The sequence below is a fragment of the Myotis daubentonii genome, chromosome 2 (genome assembly GCF_963259705.1).
Source record: "Myotis daubentonii chromosome 2, mMyoDau2.1, whole genome shotgun sequence".
Lineage (NCBI taxonomy): Eukaryota > Metazoa > Chordata > Mammalia > Chiroptera > Vespertilionidae > Myotis > Myotis daubentonii.
The window spans coordinates 149,960,606-149,984,489 of NC_081841.1; the positions used below are offsets into that span (position 1 = coordinate 149,960,606).

The 23,884-nt window shown below is 37.0% G+C and overlaps 1 pseudogene; it reads left to right on the plus strand.

The window, feature by feature from the left end:
• The first annotated feature begins 20,339 nt into the window (after positions 1 to 20,339).
• Positions 20,340 to 21,947, plus strand: LOC132226364 (tRNA-specific adenosine deaminase 1-like; annotated as a pseudogene).
• The last annotated feature ends 1,937 nt before the right edge of the window (positions 21,948 to 23,884 follow it).

Below are 23,884 nucleotides of genomic sequence, written 5' to 3' on the forward strand. Positions count from 1 at the left end.
TCAAAACATATACTCTTATGCATAGAAAGACATAACCAATAGGTTTATGTTGTCATAATTTCTGGTAGCCAAAATCTTAAAATAATTTAAATGTTCATCAACAATTAAATAGCTAAATAAAATACAATATATTTGTTCAGGTCAGTTTCTGGGTTCTCTATTCTATTCCATTGATCTATATGTCTGTTCTTGTACCAGTACCAGGCAGTTTTGAGAACAGTGGCTTTGTAATACAGCTTGATTTCTGGTATTGAGATCCCACCTACTTTGTTCTTCTTTCTCAGGATCACTGCAGCTATTCGGGGTCTTTTTTTATTCCAGATGAATTTTTGGAGAGTTCGTTCTAGGTCTGTGAAATATGTCGTTGGTATTTTAATGGGAAGTACATTGAATTTATAGATTGCTTTGGGTAGTATGGACATTTTAATGATGTTGATTCTACCAATCCATGAACATGATATGTTCTTCCATCTGTTTATGTCTTCCTCTATCTCTTTTTTCAACGTCCTATAGTTTTCTGAGTAGAGGTCTTTTACCTCTTTAGTTAAGTTTATTCCTAGGTATCTTATTTTTTTTTTTGGTGTGATGGTAAATAGGATTGCTTTTTTAGTCTCTCGACCCGAACAAATATGCTCAATTAATATTTGACAAAGGAGGCAAGAACATACAATGGAGCCAAGACAGTCTCTTCAATAAATGGTGCTGGGAAAATTGGACAGATACATGCAAAAAAGTGAAACTAGACCACCAACTTACACCATACAAAAAAATAAACTCAAAATGGATAAAGGACTTAAATGTAAGAAAGGAAACCATAAAAATACTAGAGGAATCCAAAGGCAACAAAATCTCAGACATATGCCGTAGCAATTTCTTCACCGATACATCTCCTAGGGCAGTGATAGCGAACCTTTTGAACTCAGCGTGTCAGCATTTTGAAAAACCCTAACTTCACTCTGGTGCCGTGACACATATAGAAATGTTTTGATATTTGCAACCATAGTAAAACAAAGATTTATATTTTTTATATTTATTTTATATATTTAAATGCCATTTAACAAAGAAAAATCAACCAAAAAAATGAGTTCGTGTGTCACCTCTTACACAGGTGTCATAGGTTCGCCATCACTGTCCTAGGGCATTGGACACTAAAGAGAAAATAAACAAATGGGACTACATCAAAATAAAAAGCTTCTGCACAGCAAAAGAAACCTTCAACAAAACAACAAGAAAGCCCACTGCATGGGAGAACATATTTGCCAATGTTATCACCGGTAAGGGTTTAATATCCAACATTTATAGGGAACTCATACAACTTAACAAAAGGAAGATAAACAATCCAATCAAAAAATGGGTAAAGGACCTAAATAGACACTTTTCAAAAGAGGACATTCAGAAAGCCAAGAGACATATGAAAACATGCTCAAAGTCACTAATCATCTGAGAGATGCAAATCAAAACAACAATGAGGTACCATCTCACACCTGTCAGAATGGCTATCAACAAATCAAAAACCAACAAGTGCTAGAGAGGATGAGAAGAAAAAGGAACACTCGTGCACTGCTGGTGAGAATGCAGACTGGTGCAGCCACTATGGAAGACAATATGGAGTTTCCTCAAAAAGTTAAAAATGGAACTCCCATTTGACCCATTGATCCCACTTCTAGAAATATATCCCAAGAAACCAGAAACACCAATCAGAAAGGATATATGCACCCCTATGTTCATAGCAGCACAATTTACCATAGCTAAGATTTGGAAACAACCTAAGTGCCCATCAACAGATGAACGGATTAGAAAACTGTGGTACATCTACACGATGGAATACTATGCTGCTGTAAAAAAGAAGGAACTCTTACCATTTGCAACAGCATGGATGGAACTGGAGAGCATTATGCTAAGTGAAATAAGCCAGTTAGTGAAAGAAAAATACCACATGATCTCACTCATTTATGGATAATAAAGACCATTCTAAGCTGATGAACAAAAATAGGTACAGAGGCAGAGCAGCATTAAACAGACTGTCAAACTATAGCAGGAAGGGTTGGGGGGGTGGGTAAGAGATCAACCAAAGGACTTGTATGCATGCATATAAGCATAACCAATGGACACAAGGCACTGGGGGGTAGTGGAGGCTGGGGGGGAAAAAAGAAATAGTATTGTAATAACAATGGTGTCAGATGGGTACTAGACTTAATCAAGGGATCACTTCATATGTTATATAAGTTATATAAATGTATAACCACTATGCTGTACACCTAAAATTAATACAAAGTAATATTCAATGTAAACTGTAACTGAAAAACAAAATTTTAAATAAAAATTGTTTCTTAAAAAAACTTGAAAAAAATAATATATTATATAATTGAGTATTATAGAGTATTGAGAATAAACTATGTGTTATAATGATGAGTCTCTCAAATATAATTTTGTGTAAAATACATATACAAAAGAATAGAGGTCACTGTTTTCATTAATCTGAGATTCGGGTAAATTATGTTTGTAGTGTTAGAAGTTACAACAGGGATGTCCTTAGAAAAGATGGTGATGCACAAGGGGGAACTCTGGTTTGTCAGTGATGTTTTATTTAATGCAATTTAACATTGTCAGTCCCAGTCTTTGAAGACAAATTTATTTGAAAATAGAAATAAAGATTTGATATTGAAATTCACTGGTTCATAAATAAAGTTTCCACAGAATCATTAAGTTAAAGTCACCTCAATTCCAAAGCTGTTCTATCCTAAAAAAAATTAAATTAAGTTGGGAAAGATTCTTGATGAATTTCAAAACTGCTAGACATAATTTATTGATACATCTAAGATCAATTGCTTCATGCATTGTTTGTGGAAGTAAGGAGGTAACTTTTATCATCAGCAAAAATAGTCTTAGAATAAAAGCACTGGGACTCACCATGGCATGGCTTTAGATGGACAAAACAGTAACTATACTTCATAACTAGATACTTTATTTTCTCCACTACTTACTTTCCTTATCAATAGCATGCTGCATAATGTTGAAATTTGTGATCCATGTAATTATTTTCACTTTATATTTCCCAATCATTTTGTATATATTGAAAATAAATGTTTGTTTTTTGGATAGTCATGTGATATACATATCAAAACTGGAAAAAAGAGACCATGTTACTATTTAAATATTGATAAGTATAAAAAAATAAAGTGTTTATAAGTTTTATTTTTGGAAATAAAGGAGAAATATTTCTCTGAAGCATACATTACATGCAATTTTAATAAGTAGTATTATAAGAGAGAATTATATAAAATAAAATTTCATGTTACAGGAATGAAAAATCTTACCGGGAAGAGTAAGAACAGACGTTATATATCACTACTGATGATAAATTCTAGTGTTCATTAAGTAATAATCTAGAATCAAATGCTTCATTTAGCCAAAGATAAAAGCTAAGTCACCTAAATATATCATTTGGCTTGGCAGAAAGCATGTAACACTTACATTGAAATAAAAATACATAATTTTCTATCGCAAAGAAATAACAATGTTTCTGGCTACTGCAAACAGAAAACTAACTATCTCTGGACTTTGGTTCCCTTGCCTCAAAATCAGTCCTGTGGAACTGTAGATGCAAAAGTGATTGTAAAATTCAGGAAGTGTTGCAGTTATCCTTAACTATTTTGGTTGGACAGTTCTTAGTTATTTTCCATAAGTAATGGTTCAATAAGTTCTCACTTAATATCCTTGATAGGTTCTTAGAAACTGTGACTTTAAATGAAATAACACATAATGAAAGCAATTTTTACCATAGGCTGATTGATACAAATAAAGGTTAAGTTTCCACAACATATATTTGGTCACAAAACCATCACCAAATTTCTACATGAACACCCAAAGCACTTCTAATATTAAATAGTAAGTAAATGTGAGCTTTTTATACATTTAAGAAAGATTAATGCGACAAGTAAAATAATTGACACCCTGCTTATTCCAGTTCAGGGTTGCAGGTGGCAGGAGCCTTGTCCTGGCAGCTCAGGGTGCACACAGGACAAGAACTCACGTTTCAGGGCACATTCATGAACATCCGCACACTCACTCAGACTGAGGCAACGTAGACATGCCAATGCAACTAACATGCACGTCTTCAGGATGTGGAGGGAAATCCACGTGGACACAGGGAGAATGGGCAAACTTCACACAGACGGTGGCTCTGCCTGGGAATTGATTTTTTTTTAATTGGTTTTTATTGACTATAGAGAAAGAGGAAGGGAGAGATAAATAGAATCATCAATGAGAAACATCTTAGGGCTGCCTCCTGCCTGCTCCCTGGGGATTGAGCCCTTAACCTGGGCATGTGCTCTGATGGAAACCAGCAATCTCCTGGTGTGTGGTTCCAAGCTCAACCACAGAGCAACAGCAGCTGCGCAGAGATTCAATTCTTTCTTCTCATCAATGTTGTAACAAAAAGATGTTGAATGAATAATGAGATTATTCAAGGTGGATTTAGTCTCCTAATAGTCTATAATGAAAGAGATACAGAACAAATATTGTCATCATCACAAACATTTATCAAGCAATATTTTGGTATAAGCACACACACACACACACACAGAACATTTAGGAGACTTGTTCTACACAGCCTGACAAAGTAGTAGCTTACTGTTCCTTAAGCTATTTTAACCACTGACCTGCAGGAAAGATTTCAATGTATATTTATTTTTGGAGGCAGGTTTCACTTACTAATATGATTAGCATGAGGAGACAGAAAATCCTCCATATCAATAACTGGAGTAGAGGTCATTTGGAGATTAAGCCCCAGGTGCAGTCCCTAAAAATATAAATTACAAGCATTCTTACATATATGAGGTGTCTAAAATGTTTTAGCCAATTCTCATCACATGAATATTTTTAATTTTGCTAATGGGAACTCATAGCCAATGTTCAAAATGATTATTAATCAACCATTAATTCCACCAATAAAAACCCATTTATGACTTTTACTTTGCTAATTAACAGCATCTCTGGCCTTAATCAGAGATTAAGGTAGCTGAAATAGTTGAATGATTTATATCTGGAATTTGAACCTTCTCATAAAATAATAGTTGACCATCCCTGTAATGGGTATTAATGAATACATGACTAGTGTGGTGAGGACAGTGAGGTGGGAAGGTGGAAGTGGACATAGAGGGGATAAATAGTGATGGGAAAATAAAACAAAATAAAAATAAAAACAATTGGGCCTATAGAGGGATTTTCAATCCCAGCAACAACACAGCGCCGGCAACTAACTATTACGCAGTCAGCTCTGGGCAGTGAACTTCCACTGGACAGAGAGGCCCTATAGCTTCAGAGGCCAACCCCAGAACACTGCCACCCAGAGGCTGACCCACAAACTGACTCTTTGCTAAACACAAAATAAGGCAGTCTGGGAAATAAATGCGGACTGCTTTACAATAAGGACTGTGGTTTACAACACAGAGGAACAGTATATCGCAGGGAAACTCAACAATCTCCTGAATACCTGGCAGGTCTAGGGTGAGCCACACTGAAGAATAGAAGAACCGAAGGACCTTCACTACTGCAATTTTTTTTTCTTTTTCTTTTTTTCACCTTTTAACTAAGAAACCAATTTTTTTTCTTTTTTTTTCCCTTTCTTTTTTTTTCTTTCTTCTTTTTCCATCAACTGATTTTACCCTTTTAATTACTACCTTCTTATTTTTAACCAGTATTATTACTGCTACCATTTTACCATTTTTTAAAGTGCCATTTTATTTTCTCTTTATTTTATCTTGGGATTAGTGTTCTCCATTCTATTTTCATTGTTATATTATTGGTTGTTTCTAGTTTGCATTCATATCCAGGGAGCTGTTGCTGGAATTTGTTGGGATTAATGGCTGTTCTATAGGAGTATTCTCCTCATATAAAAAGTCTCTTCCCCTCTTCCACTTCATTCTCTCTTTTCGCTCTATTTTTTTTTCTTTTCTTTTCTTTTCTCGCTTTTATTTTCCCCCCTCCTTTTTCCCAATTTTATTTTTGCACACCTTTTTTTGGTCCCTACTTTTCTTTTCTTTGTTCTCTTTTATCTTTTTCTCTTCCTTCTTCCTTATCCCCTAATTCTCTTAATTCGGGTGGTCACCCTTATTTGGGGTTATTAATATCGTGAATACATTTGTGTATAGTGCCTGGTACGTGGTGCCTTGTTGTGTTGTATTTGTGCCTTTAAATCAAAGCAGCAGATCCAAGCAACAGCAACCTCCTGAACACCACATCCTCTGCTGAGGAACAGCAGCTGTACGTGAAACCTCGCCCCACCAGCCAGAAGAGCCACCACAGCTGTGAACAGCACCCACCAGAGGAGCTGCTGCCAACGGAAGAGCAGCTGCTACCGCAACCGCCCGAAGAGCAACCACAGACCAAGGAGTCACTGCCACCAAGGGAGCAACCACTGAACAACTCAACGTCTAGATATGTCAGTGAGATCAAACATGGGTAGACAAAGAAACCCCCAAAGGAAAGAGAAGGAGGACTCTCCAGAAAAGCAGCTAAGTAATACAGAGGCGTGCAACATGACAGAAAAAGAATTCAGAATAAGGGTCCTAGAGTGCATAAACCGGATGTAGGAAAAAATCGAAAACCTCTGCAAGAAGCAAGATGAAACAGATGAAAAAATCGACAACCTCTGCAAGAAGCAAGAAGAAACGGATGAAAAAATCGATAACATATGGAAGAAGCTAGAAGAAACAGATGAAAAAATCAACAACTTAAGTAAGACCCAAGAAGAAATGAAGAGTGATATAGCTGCAATGAAAAACTCCATTGAAAGTATCACCAGTAGACTAGGAGAAGCGGAGGACCGAATTAGTGAAATAGAAGACAAGGAAGCAAAACACACCCAAAATGTACTGCAATTGGAGAAAAAAATTAAAAGACAGGAGGAGAGCCTAAGGGAGCTTTGGGACAACATGAAACGAAACAACATACGAATAATAGGAGTACCAGAACAACAGAAGGATGAACAAGGATTAGAAAACCTATTAGAAGAAATAATATCAGAAAACTTCCCTGAGGTGGGGAAGAAAAAAGTCACACAAACCCAGAGAGTCCCAAACAAGGTGAACCCGAAAAGACCCACACCAAGACACATCATAATCACCATGGCAAATGTTCAGGACAAAGAGAGAATCTTACAGGCTGCAAGAGAGAGACGGAAAGTTACATACAAGGGATCTCCCATTAGATTGTCAAATGATTTCTCAACAGAAACACACCAGGCCAGAAAAGAATGGACAGAAATTTACAAAGTGATGCAAAGCAAAGGACTGAATCCAAGAATACTCTATCCAGCAAGGCTATCACTCAAAGTTGAAGGGGAAATAAGAAGCTTCACAGACAAAAAAAGGCTAAGGGAGTTTATCACCACCAAGCCAGCAATGCAAGGAATGCTAAAGGGACTGGTATAAAAATAAGAAATAAAAAGCTCAGAAAGAAAACAGCCACACACACAAAAAAAAGAAATGGCTACAAACAAGTACCTGTCAATAATAACTTTAAACGTAAACGGACTAAATGCTCCAAACAAAAGACATCGAGTGGCTGAATGGATAAAAAAACATGACCCATACATCTGCTGTCTACAAGAAACCCACCTCATTAGAAGGGACTCACACAGACTGAAAGTGAAAGGATGGAAAAATATCTTTCAAGCAAATGGAAAGGAAAAGAAAGCTGGGGTAGCAATACTTATAGCAGACAAAATAGACCTCAAAGTGAAGGCCATAACAAGAGATAAAGAAGGCCACTACATAATGCTAAAGGGTTCAATACAACAAGAAGATATAACCCTGGCAAACATATATGCACCCAATGCAGGAGCACCCAAATTCATAAAAAAACTCCTGGAAGATATCAAAGGAGAGATCGACAACAATACAATCATAGTAGGGGACTTTAATACACCATTGACAGCACTGGATAAGTCCTATAGACAAACAATCAGCAAAGATACAGCAATCCTAAATGACTCACTAGATCAGATGGACTTAATAGACATCTTCAGAACACTTCACCCCAAAGCCAGGGAATATACGTTCTTCTCAGGTGCTCATGGGACATCTTCAAAAATAGACCACATATTGGGTCACAAGCAAAGTATCCCCAAATTCAAGAAGATTGAAATCATAAAAAGCATCTTCGCAGACCACGATGGCATAATACTAGAAATAAACTACAATAAAAACAACCCAAAATACTCAAACACCTGGAAGCTGAATAGCATGCTATTAAATATTGATTGGGTTACCAATGAGATCAAAGAAGAAATTAAAAACATCCTGGAAACTAATGACAATGAAAACACAACAATCCAAAACCTATGGGACACAACGAAAGCAATCCTGAGAGGGAAGTTTATAGCTCTACAGGCCTATCTCAAAAAAACAAGAAAAAATGGTAGTAAATCATCTAACTCTACAACTCAAAGAATTAGAAAGAGAGCAACAAGAAAACCCCAGAGTGAGCAGAAGGAAGGAGATAATAAAGATTAGAGCAGAAATAAATGACATAGAGACCAAAAAAACAATACAGAAAATCAATGAAACCAAGAGCTAGTTCTTTGAAAGGATAAACAAGATTGACAAACCTCTAGCCAGACTCACCAAGAAGCAGAGAGAGAGGACCCAAATAAACAAAATCAGAAACGATAGAGGCGAAATAACAACAGACCCCACAGAAATACAAATGATTGTTAAAAAATACTATGGACAGCTCTACTCCAACAAACTAGACAACCTGGAGGAAATGGACAAATTCCTAGAAAAATACAACATTCGAAAACTCAATCAGGAAGAATCTAAAAATCTCAACAGGCCAATAACCATGGAAGAAATTGAAGCAGTCATCAAAAAGCTTCCATCAAACAAAAGCCCAGGACCAGACGGCTTCACAGGGGAGTTTTACCAAACATTCAAGGAAGAACTAAAACCTATCCTCCTCAGACTACTACAAAAAATTCAAGAGGAAGGAACACTTCCAAGCTCATTCTATGAAGCCAGCATCACCCTAATACCAAAACCTGGTAAAGACAACACAATGAAAGAGAATTACAGGCCAATATCCCTCATGAACATAGATGCCAAAATCCTCAACAAAATCTTAGCAAATCGGATCCAGCAGTACATCAGAAAGATCATACACCATGACCAAGAAGGATTTATCCCAGGGATGCAAGGATGGTACAATATCCGCAAATCAATAAACGTGATACATCACATAAACAAATTAAAAGAAAAAAACCACATGGTCTTATCAATTGATGCAGAAAAAGCATTTGACAAAATTCAACACCCATTTTTGATAAAAACTCTCAGCAAGGTGGGAGTAGAAGGATCATACCTCAACATAATAAAAGCCATATATGACAAGCCCACAGCCAACATCATACTCAATGGACAAAAACTAACACCATTTCCCCTAAGAACAGGAACAAGACAGGGATGCCCCCTCTCACCACTCCTGTTCAACATAGTACTGGAAGTGTTAGCCATTGCAATTCGGCAAGAAGAAGAAATAAAAGGCATCCAGATTGGAAAAGAGGAAGTAAAACTGTCCTTATTTGCAGACGACATGATATTATACATACAAAACCCTAGAGATTCCATCAAAAAGCTACTAGACTTAATACATGAATTTGGCAATGTAGCAGGATACAAAATTAACCCCAAGTAATCTGAGGCATTTCTATACACCAATAGTGAACTTTCAGAAAGAGAGATTATAAAAACAATCCCGTTTACCATTGCACCAAAAAAATTAAGCTACCTAGGAATAAACTTAACTAAAGAGGTAAAAGACCTCTACTCAGAAAACTACAGGACGTTGAAAAAAGATATAGAGGAAGACATAAACAGATGGAAGAACATACCGTGTTCATGGATTGGTAGAATCAACATCATTAAAATGTCCATACTACCCAAAGCAATCTATAAATTCAATGCACTTCCCATTAAAATACCAACAGCATACTTCAGAGATCTAGAACGAACTTTCCAAAAGTTCATCTGGAATAAAAAAAGACCCCGAATAGCTGCAGCAATCCTGAAAAAGAACAAAGTAGGTGGGATCTCAATACCAGATATCAAGTTGTATTACAAAGCCACTGTTCTCAAAACTGCCTGGTACTGGCACAAGAATAGGCATATAGATCAATGGAATAGAATAGAGAGCCCAGAAATCGGCCCGAACCAATATGCTCAATTAATATTTGACAAAGGAGGCAAGAACATACAATGGAGCCAAGATAGTCTCTTCAACAAATGGTGTTGGGAAAATTGGACAGATATATGCAAGAAAATGAAACTAGACCACCAACTTACACCATACACAAAAATAAACTCAAAATGGATAAAGGACTTAAATGTATGACAGGAAACCATAAAAATTCTAGAAGAATCCAAAGGCAACAAAATCTCAGACATATGCCGAAGCAATTTCTTCACTGATACAGCTCCTAGGGCACTTGAAACTAAAGGAAAAATGAACAAATGGGATTACATCAAAATAAAAAGCTTCTGCACAGCAAAAGAAACCATCAACAAAACAACGAGAAAACCCACTGTGTGGGAAAACATATTTGCCAATGTCATATCTGATAAGGGCCTAATCTCCAAAATTTATAGGGAACTCATACAACTTAACAAAAGGAAGATAAACAATCCAATCAAAAAATGGGCAAAGGACCTAAATAGACACCTTTCAAAAGAGGACATTCAGAAAGCCAAGAGACATATGAAAACATGCTCAAAGTCACTAATCATCCGAGAGATGCAAATCAAAACAGCAATGAGGTACCATCTCACACCTGTCAGACTGGCTATCATCAACAAATCAACAAACGACAAGTGCTGGAGAGGATGTGGAGAAAAAGGAACACTTGTGCACTGCTGGTGGGAATGCAGACTGGTGCAGCCACTATGGAAGACAGTATGGAGTTTCCTTAAAAAACTGAAAATGGAACTCCCATTTGACCCTGTGATCCCACTTCTAGGAATATATCCCAAGAAACCAGAAACACCAATCAGAAAGGACATATGCACCCCTATGTTCATAGCAGCACAATTCACCATAGCTAAGATCTGGAAACAGCCTAAGTGCCCATCAGTAGATGAATGGATTAGAAAACTGTGGTACATCTACACGATGGAATACTATGCTGCTGTAAAAAGGAAGGAACTCATACCATTTGCAACGTCATGGTTGGAACTGGAGAGCATTATGCTAAGTGAAATAAGCCAGTCAATAAAGGAAAAATACCACATGATCTCACTCATTCATGGACAATAGAGACCATTATAAACTTTTGAACAATAACAGATACAGAGGCAGAGCTGCCTCAAACAGATTGTCAAACTGCAGCGGGAAGGCCGGGGAGGGTTGGGGGGCAGGAGGTAGGGGGGTAAGAGATCAACTAAAGGACTTGTATGCATGCATATAAGCATAACCAATGGACATAAGACACTGGGGAATAAGGGAGGCTAGGGGACTGTCTAGGGCGGGGGGATAAAATGGACACATATGTAATATCCTTTGTAATACTTTAAGCAATAAAAAAAAATAAAAATAAAATAAATAAATAAATAAATAAATAAAATAAAAACAATTGTAAAAAAGAATACATGACTAGCCAATGTGAATTATAATTCAATTTATTGAAAAACCCACAAACATACACATACATATATAAACATCATACACTATTGTCTATGGAAGCGATTTCAGAGTACTTTAATGAAAATACATTACCATAATAAATGCGGGAGAATCTGGAGAGGTAGTAGACACTGTAGAACTGCTGTGCATTTATTTAAGATAAGAGTGGAGAGGGGTGGCACAGCCTGCTGAAGACAGAAGTTGGAGGCAGTTTTAAAGGCTAATAGAGAAAATCTTTTAAGTTCTGACAATGCCAGTGCACACTTATGTAACTTTGATACCAAAGGGCCAAGACACATAATAAAGAAATCAGTAGCAAATCATTCAGAACTACGAGTGCAGGTTTTGAGGAAGCCCGGTCACCGAAAAAGAACTGCTGAGTGAAACGAGTGGGTGACTGTACTTCTTTTCTTTAAAGTTTAAAAGTGAAATTCTGACTACAGGAAATGCCTGGTTAGGTGGCAGCAAGCAGGCATGATCAAAAGTGCCTCTGTGAGGACTTCTGGTTCCAGTCTGACATGTAAAGGGCTTGGAAATTGTCACTGCCATTCTTCCAACAAAAAAATACAAAGAAAAATGTAAATGAGTTACTTTCCTTAGGTCCATCTATAAGGAGATCCCACCACAGAAATATCTGAATGGCTAAGATCCATAGACCTGACAGGATCAATTGTTGGTGTGGATGCAAGATGACAGAAACTCTCCTTCCTGGCTGATGGGGGGAAATGGCACAGACACTTTATATGATCGTTCGGTATTTATTCTTTTTAAGTCATTTATTTATTTATTTATTTATTTATTTATTTATTTATTTATTCATTCATTCATTCATTCATTCATTCATTCTTCACCTGAGAGAGTCAAAGAGTGAGGGAAAGACAGAGAGAAATATCGATGTGAGAGAAACACATCAATTGGTTGCCTCCTACACACACCTGGACCACGGCCCAAGCCATGGAGGAGCCTGCAACTGAGGTACGTGCCCTTGTCTGGAATATAACCCAGGAGCCCACCCTCTATCCACTGAGCCAAACTGGCTAGGGAGGTATTTCTGCACCCCGACTATTTGATATTTTTAAGAATTCCCAAAATTTGTGTAAGCCTCTTAGTCCTGTATTGCATTTCTTCCTACTCATAAGAACCTCTTTTTGCTGCTGCTGCTCTTCCTCCTTCTTCTTCATCTTCATCATTTTTTATATTCTTTTTCATCTTCCTTTTTTGTCTTCATCATCTTTGTTTTTCTTTTATAAGAAACCAAGACTAATTCAAAAGCTAATCCAGATTTTAATTGATTGCTCATAAGTGTTAGCACTTTGCCAATCACATATTTCTTGCAACTTTCCTTCCTTTGTTTTAGTTATTCAACAAATAGATATTAAGTCCTTACTAAGTTTTTTTAAATATCCTAGGTATCTGCAGTAGAGGATAGTGCCATACAATGGTGTTTTGGTAACGACAGATCACATGTATGAGGTGGTCCCATAAGATCATAATGGAGTGAAAAAGTCCTGATGTCTTAAGCATCATAGCATCATAGTGTAACATATTATGGTACAATAATAATGTCTAATCATTCACATTTACACACCACTCACTCAAGGACTCACCCAGAGCAACTTCCAATCTTTCAAGCTCTGCTTATGGTAAGTGTCCTATACAGGCATTCCATTTTTTATTGTTGAAAGTATTACATACATTCCCCTTTTCCCCCATTGACCTCTTCTAGCACTGCCCACGCCCCCTCACTCCAGGCTTCCCCACACTATTGTCTGTGTCCATGGGTTATGCATATCTGCATACAAGTTCTCTCTTCCTACCCACCCACCCAACCTGCCTTCCCTCTGAGATTCGCCAGTCTGTCTGGGCTTCTATGTCTCTGGATCTATTTTGTTCATCAGTTTATTTTGTTCATTAGATTCCACATATGAGTGAGATCATGTGATACTTGTCTTTGGCTTATTCCTGTGAAATATGAAATAATGACACTTTTATCAGACACTCTATCCTTTAATTCATCCATAGTCATTCCTAGTTCTATTAATTGATCTTGAATGTATTACTTTGGGAAACTCTAGAGATCTCAATCTCTCATTAAATTCTAGGCATAGAATCTCTTTCACTCTCATCCTGGAGGTCTTACCTCCTAAAATCATAAAATAACTAGGAAGGTAGAAAGACACAGTGAAAAATATGATTGCCATGTACTCATCCTCAATCTGTGTTCTAGTTCTTCCAAATTCCCAAATCAACAATACAAAACCATATTTTATATTCTATGGAATCTTTATTCAGGATGCTGAGAATATTTCCTCATCAGAATAAGTAGTTCCAACACACCTATGCATCTGTTTGTTTTGTAGATAAAGCTCATACATGAGGATACCAGAGCAAAAGCTAACAGATTCTGGTGTTGGTTTCCTTAGACACTTTTTCTTTATAAATCCTCACCTCAGGACTTTTTTTTTAATTTTTTTAGAGAGAAGGAGGGAAAGAGAGAGAGAGAGAGAGAGAGAGAGAGAGAGAGAGAGAGAGAGAGAGAAGAGAGAGGAGAGAGAGAGCAAGAGAGAGTGAGAGAGAAACAGACGTTGTGAAATAGAAACATCAATCAATTGCCTTCCATATGCACCCTGACTGGGGATTGAACTACAGTTTAGGTATGTGCCCTAACCAGGAATTGAACCTGCAACCTTTTTGGTATACAGGACAATGCTCCAACCAACTGAGCAACCTGGCTAGCCTGTTTCCTTAAACACTTTAGCGGTTCTCAACCTGTGGGTCACAACCCCTTTGGCGGTCGAAGGACCCTTTCACAGAGGTCACCTAAGACCATCCTGCATATCAGATATTTACATTATGATTCATAACAGTAGCAACATTACAGTTATGAAGTAGCAACGAAAATAATTTTATGGTTGGGTCACAACATGAGGAACTGTATTTAAAGGGCCAGAAGATTGAGAACCACTGAGATTATTTTTCTAATGACTGTAGCTTCCTAAGCAATTCAGATAATCTATTACTCACCTAGGAAGATAAAAAGAGAAAGTGGTAAAGAGAAATATATTACAGAATATATTTTTATTTCATTGAAATAAAAAATAATTTAAATGAATTATCTAAGTCAAAGCAAACAAGGAAACAAACAAGCAAACAAAAATCTGCCCAGCGGGTGATGCTCAGTGGTTGAGCATGCATCCATGAACCAAGAGGTTATGGTTTGATTCTAGGTCAGGACACATGCAGGCTCAATGCCTAGTAGGGGACATGCAGAAGACTGCTGATCCATTGATGTTTCTATCTTCCTATCCCTCACCCTTCTTCTCTAAAAATCAGTAAAAACATTTTTAAAATCCATCAGCATACAGAAGGCCCTTTTTTCCAAAGAATTTATGTCTTCATTCTCATTTTTAAAATTAATCACTCTACCATAGGTTTAATGTGATATATTTTTATTTTAACTACTTTTCAATAAAACACAATAAATTGTATAACCTCAGAATGAATTTCAAATGTATATGCATTTTAAAGTTTACCTAATTTAAAATTGTGATATTCGTTAATATAGCTTTTAATTTAATTTTCAGGAAATGTGAAATTTTGAAAAGATATAAAACAAATCATTGGGAAACATGAAAGAAATATATTCAATTTATGAGGAGTATCATGTGCCTCTTCTTTTCTGGAGTATAAAAAAATATTATATACTAACCTGCTCATCTTTACAGTTGTGGAACATCCATTGTAAAGAATCTGTCTGAGCAATGCCAGTTTGTTTAGAAATATTTGAATCTTAACCTCAAATGAACACAAACAATAAATAAAATTAAGAGTTTGTAATGTGTTTGTGAATGTTTGTACACATGTATGTACTTAAACTATTTTAACTCCCAGTGAGTTAATTCACATAGTCTTTAGTTCATCATTTTTCCATTCCTCTTATAGTAGACAATGGTGTTTGTCTATGCAGCTTCTATATCTAATTTCTTCTCCCTTAATAGATCTTATTTATTTGTTAAAATGAGTCCACTAGATAACTAAATCACTTACACAGTTCTTGAAAAGACACTCTAGGGGTTGGGAAGAGGGATGAAGGGGTAGACCACCACTTTTTTATGGCAGTGAAACTATTCTGCGTGATACTTCAATGGTCGGTACAGGATATTATGCAGTTGGCAAAACCATAAATCTATACAATAAAGAGTGAACACTAATACAAATAATGAAGTTATTAATAGTGCATCTATTAGTTTCTCTATTATAAAAACATTACACATAAATGCAAGATATTAAAAATGAGAGAAACTGAGGATAAGCAGAGTATATGAGAACTATGAGTAGTCTTTGTTCAAGTTTTCATCATGGCTTCTTCAAATTCATTTTTTTATATGATTGTTAATTTTATTATTTTTGTTTCATGTTTATTTTTACATATGTAGTAATATCAAATATCAACATGGAAAAATATACATAACATATCACACAAAATGGAGATAATACTAAATTTGTATGTAAAATCCATTAACTCATTATGTCATGAATTTTATTATAAATAACATCCAATTTTTGTATAATTTTAAGTAATGCAATTTTTGCTTTCATTTATTTTTGCCATGTACAAAATTGTATCATGACTTCCATATTATCTACATTTATTTAGAAGCAGTAGAATATTTTCTATAAGTATATTTGCATTATTTAGATTTAAGATTGTGATAAGACAACTCCAGAATAGAATGTGCAGACAGGAAAGAAGAATTGTTTTGCTCAGCAAATTCTGCTTTCTTGAAAAGGCTTATTGAATACTTGGTGAAGTGAAAACTAAATTAAATAATTCACTGTCAGGTAACAGATGTTTAAAAAGATTAGGCACAGTAGTTAGATACACATATAGAAAACCCACATGCATAAAACTCTAATGATTCAGTGTCTATGTGCTCTTTTTGGTTAAAGATTCATATACTTGTAGCCAAAGTAGCATTAAACAGAAAAAGCTAAAATGAAACATGAAAAATAAAAGAAATAATATTAATTAACAAGAAATATGTCATATGCATATTCTTTTCTAGATTTGTATTTTGAATTAACCTGCTTGTTTCAACAGTCTGACGGATGCCCAATTTCCCAAAGGTAATCACATCATTCCTGCATTTAAGGTCAAATGAGTTTGATAGTAAACCCAGATTCAGAATCTTCAGATTTGGCCTGTGGGTCAAAAACTTTGCTGCCTCATGATGTGGAGAAACAAAATGAGGACAAAAACTAAATTGTGAGACAATCTCTTTGGGTTGACTCTTTTTTATAAGTTTTTTTTGTTTTGTTTTGTTTTTTTCAATCCACAGCTGAGGATATGTTTTTATTGATTTTTAGAGAGAGAAGAAGGCAGAGAAACATCGATGTGACAGAGAAACATCAATCAGCTGCTTTCCATGTGTGCCCCAACTGAAAATCAATGGAATCCACAATCTAGGTATGTGCCCTGACTTGGAATCGACCCTGCACTCTTGGTGTATACTGTATAGGATGACGCTCTGACTAACTTAGTCCCCTGGGCCAGGACTCTTTAAAAAAAATGTTTTTAATGATTTGAGAGAGAGAGAGAGAGAGAGAGGAAGGAAGAAGGAAAGAGAACCATGGATCTTCTGCCTCTTGCATTCTCCCTACGGGGGATCAAGCCCACAGCACGGGCATGTGCCTTAACTGAGAATTGAACAGGCAACCTCTTGGTGTATAGGATGATGCTCAACCAACTGAACCATACTGGCCAGGACATGGGTTGACTCTTGATACACTGTCTGGGACAAGGGATTCTCATTCCCCTAAGTGAGTGTTTTGTAGCTGAACTTGTGATAGTACCAGAAGCTCCCAAGATATTCCAACAGCTGAGTATGAACATAATAACATCTTCCTTAGGGTTTTCAGTTGTTGGTGGCTGCAATCAACAGCAGTCGCGTAAGTGGCTACCACTAAATCTTAGATTCTCTGGAGTTGAAACATACCACATACCTAACCTGTTAATTCTTTCTTATATTTTCCCAAAGAAAATGAAAAAAAAAAATAGGTGTTAGTCTACTGGACCATGGGACTCCTTTGAACAGAAGGTGGAAAAAATAGGGTCTCAGGTAGCCTATGCATTCAACATGTACAAAGCTGTTCTTGCTAGTAAGTGCCCCAATCCAATGAATGACAACATTTTGAATGTGTTCTCTCAAAAAGACTTGGATATTATTTGGAAGTAACTTTTTCCTCACTGAAAAGTTAGAGCTTTGGGTATATAATTATCCTTACAAAATTAACATTTAAAATTTAATGTATATATTGTTTACTTATTGGTCCTTACTTGATTTTCTTATAAAGTATGGAGAAGAATGCATTATAAATATTAGAGTTAAATATAAAAATGAGCCATCAGCTCATCTTTTTTAAAATAGTCACCTAAATTTTCAATTCAGGTTGACTGTTTATATATTATACCATTTGTACCATCCAGGAGATAGTTATTCTTTCCCAAATTACTAAAGTTGCTTGTGGCTTCATATACCTTGCAGACTTTTGCAATATAAAAAAACATAAAATGCACTAGTGTGAACATAAACAAGTGAGTAAAATTAAGACCCAAATATGAAATGAACAAAAGAAAAATCACATATGATGCTCTATGACAATTATAAAATGTTTTATTTTGTATGTCCTTTAAATCATTATTTTATGTACATATTACACGATTATAAACATGTTTTGCATATAGTTGCATAATAGATTTTATTTAATATTCCATATGTATGTGTGTGTATATATATTCAGTGATGTACATGCTAACAAAGACTGAACAGTACTCAAGAGAATAGATATAAATATATAAACATCATATTTTGTTCATAATTCTTCTTACAATTATCTTAGTATTGTATTAAATTTACTCATTTTTAACAAATTTCTCAATGCACATTCAAATGTATTTTGTAATTAATTTATATATTTTATCTGAGCAAGTAATTAAATGTTTACCTCAGGTTAAGAGCTTTCTGGGACTGAAGAATAACAGTTTAAACACTCTGACTTTTGTTCCCCTTATATGCTGTACAACCTGCGTAAACCATGACCTGTTTTCCCTCACTGTGAAAATGAAGTCATACAATATATACATTTTTTGTGTGTGTGTTCTTCTCAGTCTAATGGCATGAAATCCATTCATGCTATTGCAATTTACTGTTGTTGTTTTTATTTTTTAACTGCTGAGTAGCGTTCCATGGTATAGATACCAGTTTGTTTATCTATTCATCTGTTGGTGGATATCTCAGTTATTTCCAGCCCGGGCTATTATAAATAAAGTTGTCATGACAGTTTGTATAAAAGTTTGTTGTGTTATTGTTGTTTCCTCTATGTATCTGTTTTCATTTCTCTTTGGTGAATGCCTGGTGTATACAATTTTTGGATTATATGATGGCTGTATATTTAACTAAAGAAAGTATCAAACTGTTTTTCCAAAGTTGTTGTTATAATTTAGGGGTTATAACAGCAATGTTTGAGAGATCCAATTATTCTAAAACCTAGCCAAATTTTGGTATTATGACTCTTTTAGTTATGACTCTTAAAATATTTTCTCAATGTGCTTTTAATTTTCTTTGACCTCATGACAAATGACATTAAGAATTTTTATTGTATTTATCTGGCTTATAATTGTAGTTAATATACATTTATAACTATTGTTAGATTTGATGTATTAATATTTTTGTTAATATTTTTTGAGAATTTGTTGCCTATGTTCTTGAAGAATAACATTTGCTCACATGATTTCTGTCAGCTTTTGTTGTCCAGGTAATACTGTCTTTATTTTTATAAAATGAATTGAAAAGGGTCTTGAAGGTGGGAGGGAGCGTCCGTGAGATGGTGTGTTTACTCGGTCAAGCGAGCTGGGGCTCTGAGACTCCGGTGAGGTGTCCTCGGTCTGACTTTTCCGAGGCCAAATTGTGTGGGACGATATGAGGACCGCACCACCTCCGTTGCGTGCTACATGGCAAAGTGCTGCCCCTTGCTCAGCCATGCCAGTGTCGCGGTGTGAGAGAGCTCTAGCTGCAGGCGAGCACGGGGGTATGTGCCCTCGCAGCCGCATCCCACATAACCCTCATCCCACATAACCCTCATCCCGCATAACCCTCACCCCGCATAACACTCATCCCGCATAACCCTCATCCCGCATAACCCTCATCCCACATAACCCTCATCCCGCATAACCCGCATCCCACATAACCCTCATCCCGCATAACCCTCACCCTGCATAACCCGCATCCCACATAACCCTCATCCCGCATAACCCGCATCCCACATAACCCTCATCCCGCATAACCCTCATCCCACATAACACTCATCCCGCATAACCCTCATCCCGCATAACCCGCATCCCACATAACCCGCATCCCGCATAACACTCATCCCGCAAAACCCTCATCCCGCAAAACCCTCATCCCGCATAAGCCGCATCTGCATAACTCGCATCCCGCATAACTTGCGGAGGATCTCAGCACCAGCTCAACCATGTGGACCCCGGATGAGATTGTGCGCCTGTGTTACAAGCACTGTGGGAGCAGCCTGCCCAAGCCGGGGAAGCCTGAGCCCAACCAGGAATGGACGTTCCTAGCAGCCGTGGTGAAAGTACAGCCTATAGCTGGCCAAGCCTGTGACTGCCCTGACAAACAGGTGCAAGTGACAAAGGAAGTTGTCTCAATGGGAACAGGTACAAATGCATAGGCCAGTCCAAAATGAGGAAAAGCAGAGAGATCCTCAATGATAGCCATGCTGAGGTCATAGCTAGAAGGAGTTTCCAAAGGTACCTTCTCCATCAACTTCACTTGCCAGCCACCCTGAAGGTGGAAAGCATCTTTATCCCAGCAACTCAGAGAGGACTGTGGAAACTCAGACCAGAACTTTTGTTTTTAATTGTCTCCAGCCATACTCCCTGTGGGGATGCCTCCATCAGCCCAATGCTCGAGTTTGAAGGTCAGCCTTGCTATCCTGTCAGTAGAGATTGGGCCCATAACCCATCAATGGAAGCTAGTGGTAACCTGGAAGCTACTGAAGATGAAAGGAAATGTGAAGACCCGGACAGTCCTGTGACCAAAAAAAAAATGAGGCTTGAACCCAGAACTCCTGACAGAAAAGTCATCAACAGTGTGGCTCACCATCAGAGTTTTGGCAATCAGGGAAGTGGCCCAGTCCCCCCAAGTGTCAGCAGCTCTAATGTCACCTCAGAGGAACTGGCCACCGTCACTGGGATGGCCAAAGTGGTGCCAAAGTGGTGCATGTTTATAGGACAGGAGCCAAGTGTGTGCTTGGCCACGCTGGAGACTCGGGGAAGCCTGGTGTTGCGTATGACCGGGTAGGGCTGCTCCGAGTGAAGCCAGGCGGGGAGACAGGACTTGCTCCATGTCCTGCAGCGACAAGTTGACATGGTGGAATGTCCACAGATGCCAGGGGTCACTGTTGATGCACTTCCTGGATGAGCCTGTCTACCTGTCAGCTGTGGTCATCGGGAAGTGCCCATACAGCCAGGAAGCCATGCAGAGAGCACTAGTTAGGAGGTGTCAGAATGTCTCCTCTTTACCCAAAGGCTTTGGAGTTCAAGAAGTAAAAATACAGCAGTCGGATTGACTGCTTGAGCAGAGCCGCTGTGCCGTGCAGGCAAAAAGGGCTGACAGTCCAGGGCCACCTGTTCCTTGTGGAGCAGCCATCAGCTGGAGTGCAGTTCCGGAGCAACCATTGGATGTTTCTGCCAATGGCTTTCCGCAGGGAACAACGAAGAAGGGAATCAGAAGCCTTCAGGCCAGATCTCGAATCAGCAAAGTGGAACTCTTTAGATCATTCCAGGAGCTGCTAAGCAGTATTTCAGAGGACAAGTGGCCAGATTCCCTCAGGGTGCGGAAGCTAGAAACATACCAGGAGTACAAGGAGGCTGCATCTGCTTACCAGGAAGCCTGGAGTGCACTCCGGAAGCAGGCATTTGGGTCCTGGATCAGAAACCCCCCGAATTACCACCAGTTTAAAGGAGACGATAAAGTCTGCAAAGAGCTTACTGGTAGCAAGATATTTTCCAGCCCTTCATGCTGGGCCATATTTTTCCCTTTGTGCTGGATAAGCCTTAGCTTTTCTTGAGGCTGAATGAGGACAAAAAGTCTGCCTTCTACCAGAGCAACATCTCTCTTCTGTGCAAGAGGGATGGAACTCCGGAGCATGGAACAATCTATACTTGACTGAAGCAGCTGTCTGCTAAAATGGAATCTCGCTAATGACCTTCGTATCTATCTGTCCTGACTTGCTTGATTTAAGGAAAATGAGGACATCTATAATAGTGTAAACAATAAAAATAAAGTTAAAATTTTAAAAAGATCTAAAAGAAACTTAAGGCAGTGAGATTAATTATGACTTATTATTACACATATTACAAAATTAGCAAGTAGATAATTATTACAATTCTATTGCAATTTATTTTTTCCAATATCTAATTTTTTACACTTTCCCAAATGAACAAATACAATAATAGTACTGTAATGAACTAAACCCTCTGTTTCATTATATAATATCACTGAGGAAAAAAATATACTCAAGGAGAAAGAAAACTTTCATACATTTAAGAAATGCACTAGTATGAAATGTTATAGGTTACATGAGCGGTGACTTTAATTTATACGTGGTAATTTGATTCACCTACAAAGACACTAAAATCTTTAATAGAACTTTCTCTGTCATTATTATTTATGATTCATAAAGTGATGTCAATGGAAATCATGTCTCAGAAAGGTTAACATGCAGATAAATTTATGCCTTGAAGAACTTATACTTTTAAATCTTTTCAACAAGCTTCCCACCATCCAACACCAGGGCACTCATTAGGACAGAAAGCTTGTGAACACTGTCCTATTTGGCCTTAACAGTATAAGGAAGTCTAACTAAATGATATCTTTAATATAAATAAAAGTGTATTTTTAAATATGAAAACAAAATTTATAATACTCTGATGGATCTACATTATCTTCTTAGGCTCAAAGTAGGACATAAATATTAACTGAATGGTTTATGGTACAGCAACAGAGGAATCTTTTTATGTTAAATCTTCTTTTCTTTCTTTTAACGATGACAACTAGAGCAGGAAGTAGAGAAAGAACAACTCCTTTGGTACATGCACATTGGACTGCAGTAAATGAATTTGATTTTTGCCTGCACTTATATAGCTTAATAAGGATCCTTTTGCCCTTTTACTTACTGCTGTTTTGAATTAATGCTATCTTCAAGTAAATATAATGAATCAGAATAATTCAAAATTTCACAGAAACTAAAATTTTCTTGCCAAATATTGGAATCAATATGACAACTCTAAAGTTCAGAGTAAGCTGGGCAACACACTCTTAAAAAAAAACATTAAGAATGTGCAAAATCCTTTTTTCAATTTAATTCTTTTCAGTGAGTTATATGAAAAATTCTACTTAATGCTTTATCACTTAAAATAATATGGTTTCTATTCTTTAAAATGTGTAAGTGGAGAGTCTAGTTTTCCCTATAGCTACATGAAAAGTTCTCTTTCAAGAAAATATTAAACCATTTTTAGGAGTTACAAAGAGAGAACAAAATTATCTCACTCTACGGAGAGTTTCTTAGCTCATTGCCTTGAGAGTATGAAAAACCCTCTATCGCAGACAACACAGGAAGGAGGTACAGAAGACAAGGTTTAGGAATTAGTGAAAAAAGCAGGCATGTGGGCCATCTACTCTTGTTTCTACAAAGAGTGATCCACCTTTTTTTCAGGCATTCCAGGCTCCTATCTTCTGTATTCCCTGCTTAAGATCATGGGACTAAGAACAGGGACCCTAGCACAACTAACTAGAGTTGGAGATACTAGTTTGATGATCAGAGATGTTAAATCTTGTGCTTCTTATTACATTTTGTAAAGTGAGATTTTTTAAAGAATACGTTTAATAAAATTACATTCTGTTCACGCTATCTTGACTTCACCTTTCTTCTGGAGTGCTTCCTCCCATTCGACTGGTATGGTAAATTGGAAATAAAGTATTATTTAACTCAGGAGGGCTCTCTTAAATAATGGTGGGGAATTTAGGCCAGCTGTGTGCTGGTATTTGAACAAAAAATTATCTTGGTGCTGTATTCCTGAGGTTCTTTATGCTGCCCTCCATTCTTTTTCTGTCCATATAGTTGTAAAACT